Source organism: Tenrec ecaudatus, unplaced genomic scaffold, assembly GCF_050624435.1.
Source record: "Tenrec ecaudatus isolate mTenEca1 unplaced genomic scaffold, mTenEca1.hap1 Scaffold_1166, whole genome shotgun sequence".
Lineage (NCBI taxonomy): Eukaryota > Metazoa > Chordata > Mammalia > Afrosoricida > Tenrecidae > Tenrec > Tenrec ecaudatus.
This window is the reverse complement of record NW_027457723.1, coordinates 53,174-56,581: the sequence shown is the minus strand read 5'-3', so window position 1 is coordinate 56,581 and position 3,408 is coordinate 53,174. Positions and strand designations below refer to the sequence as shown.

At 36.2% G+C, this 3,408-nt stretch overlaps 1 pseudogene; it reads right to left on the bottom strand.

Annotated features, from left to right (window-relative positions):
* Positions 1–2,705: 2,705 nt before the first annotated feature.
* Positions 2,706–2,806, bottom strand: LOC142435983 (U6 spliceosomal RNA; annotated as a pseudogene).
* Between the last annotated feature and the right edge of the window lie 602 nt (positions 2,807–3,408).

The window sequence follows — 3,408 nt, the reverse complement described above, 5'->3', positions numbered from 1 at the left end:
CTTTTCTTTGTTCCTAATCTGTTCTTAGTCTGGAAGACCTGCTGAAACCTTCACCATGGGTGACCTGGCAGTGTTTGAAATACCAATGGCATATCTTCTAACATCAAGCAACACACTAGCCACAATAGTAAAAACAAGCATGTCTGATGGCCACTGTTATCCTTTTATCTCCCTGTATTTGCCTATTCTATATACTTCGGATAAGTGGGATCATATGATTTCCTTACAAGTTATTTCAGTCAGCATACTGTTCTCAATGTTTATTCAAGTGGTAGCATATATCAGAACTTCATTTCTTTTTATGGCTGAAATATATCTTATTTTATAACGCTACCACATTTACTTATCCACATTTGGATAAATTCCACCCTTTGGCTATTACGAATAATGTTGCAATGACATTGGTGTACAAGTATCTCTTTGAATGCCTGCTTTCAAGACTTTTGAAATATACCTGGTAGTGAAATTGATGACTCATAAGATAATTCTATAATTAACCTTTTGAGAAACTGTTTTTCCAGTGGCTATACCATTTTGCATCCACAGCAGCAATGGCAATTTTTTTCTCAGTTTCTCCAAAGATGTGCCAATATTTTATATTTCTCTGATAAAAGTTATCCTCAAAACTTTGAGTTAATTCTGGCTCTAAATAATCCTGTTAGACAGGATAGAACTTCCCCAGAGGATATCCCAAATTTTTACAAAATAGACTTTCACATAATTTTCTGGTAAAATGGCTAATGGGTTTGAATACTAACCTTTTGATTTGCAGTCAAGCATTTAATCACTGGGTGTATTAGTCTGAGTAGACTAGAGAAACAAATCCATTGAAACTCATATGTATATAAGAGAGAGTTTTATATAAAGGGTAATTGTACATTAAAAATGCATCCCAAAATAGTCCAGCCCAAGCCCATAAGTCTGATATTAGCCCATATGTCTGATAATAATCTATACAGTCCTCTTTAGACTCAAGAAACACATGCAATGACAACAAGTGTAGTGGGTAGAAAGTCTTTGGATCCAATGAGGTTTAAAATCTCAGCCCTGGCAGGGGTCTCTACAGGGTTTCTCTGGCTTTAGAGGTCTGATTGCATCAGAGTAGATTCATGTGGCTTCTTCAGCTCAGGAAACTAGTGTAGTTCCATGTGTCTTGTCAGCAGCAATGTTTCCCAGGGACTCCAAGGAGGAGATACCAGATTTCCCAAAATTCTCAGGAGAAGGCTATGCCCACAGAGAGGCTTCATTGGCTATGACCCAATTGACCGACTAGATTCCACCCCTTCATTCTTATCCTCAAATTCACAAATGATTATATAAATACCACACTGGGTAACTAGGGCTCCTATAATCAATTTCAAAACAATGTTGTTGAGTTGATTCAGACTCATAGTGACCCGGTATGTAGGTTTTCTGAGACAATACATCTTCATAGTAGTAGAGCACCTAATTTTACCCCTGTAAAATGGTTACTTGGTTTGAACTGTCCACCTTGAGGTTAGCAGCTATGTTAGGCTGACTTCTGGAGAGAAGGAAAATCAGTGACATATGTGCATGAGCACACACAGGAACACAGAGAAGTGTATGTGAAAATAGAACTAATGTAATTGTAAAAGTGGAGAGTCCAGTTTGGTTCCAAGTCCATGGGTCACATGTTAGACTTGACATTTCACCTGTCTCCTGTAGCTTTAGTATCTGATGAAACCAAAATAGGCAAGAAGATCACAGAATAGATTTGTTACTGGATACGTGAATTAATCCAAGTTTGACAGGTCAAATGTCAGGCCACTAAATAGGATCAGCAAGCATATGATAGGTCATTGGCTCAAGCCCACAGAACCAGCATTTGACATATCAGATAACAGAATCCAGACTCAGCAATAAAAAGCAAGCATTCCCATTTTATAGGAAGTAGGCTAACCCCCAAGGAAACTTCCTTTCATTTGCATCTGGACAAAAGGATTTCACACCAACCAACCTAATCTTCTGTTAGGTCACATCATTGGCAATTATTAGGCCTCACATGCCAATTTGACATGAAATATACAAGAGCTGGCTTACGGTCAACCCTCAGTACAACCAGGGTTCCTATATAATCATCCAAATTGGGATGAAATAGTATCTTACTGTGATTTGACTTGCATTTTCAAAATTCATGATGTGAACATCTTTTCATGTGATTATTAGCTACACACATCCTCTTTGGAGAACTGTTTATACTTTTGCCCATACGAAATTGATTACCTGAAATGTAATAAAAATTAGAAATAAAAATTTATTTACCTATTTTATTTTTTAAAGGATATTTCATTGCATTTTCAGTGAAGGCTTAGATGCAGTTTAGATTCTCTTTCCATAATGTCTACACAAGTTGTCAATTGACATTAGTTACATTCTTCACAATGCAATAGCATTCATTTCTGTTCAGGTTGTCCCATTTTCATTAATCTACTTTCCATTTCCCCATGTCTTCTCATCTTTTCTAAACAATAATTATTGACCATTTGACCTTATATAAGTGATTTTTTAAAGAAGCCTAGTACATACAAATGATTTCCTTTTTTTTTTGTTTATTTGAGCCAAGCTATTACTTAGGTTAAAGTGGGTTGATTTTACTTGACAATTTAAAATTATCTTAGTGTAGTAGTCTCAACTGACTTTTAAGTATGGATTTTTAATGAAGCTTTTGATATTTTACTGAAGCAAAAAATGCGAAAATCTTCACCAATTTGAGTGTAATCTTTGGGCAGGGTCTGTGCTGATCTTTTTTGTACCATTCTGATTTTACTATATGTGTTTCTAAAACTGGTTATATGTGGATTTTTAAAAAGGAATTTGCCATTGTGTTTCATAAATTTTTTTTCTATTTTATCAGTATCCAACTATGTGAAATTAATGAGAACAGTTGGTAAGTGGGCAGAATAGGACTGTGGTGTGTGTACACTCATAATCTTTTTTTTAAATCATTATATTGGGGACTCTTACAGCTCTTGTCATAATGCATAGATATATTATGTCAAGAACATTTGTACATATGTTGCCATCATCATTTTCAAAACATTTTCTTTTCACTCGTAATCAGACGTCCTGCTTTTGGCGGGACAGTCCCGATTTTTAACAATTGTTTCCGCATCCCGCGGCATTTTTAATAAGTCCTGATTTTGGAAAAGAATGCACAAGCTAGGTTATATGGTTTTCAGCTGCCATGTGGCTATTTCACCAGGATATGAGTTTTATCAATGGTGTCCCGCTGGTGTCCCGCTTTACCAATGTTAAAATCTGGTCACCTACACCAAGTGCTGTCTTCCTTCATCCACTTTTATGTTGTCTGTCCCCCTTGGAGTGGGTTATATGTTGATCATAGTGATTGGTTCCATATTTCTCCTCCCAACTTCCCCTTCCTTTTCA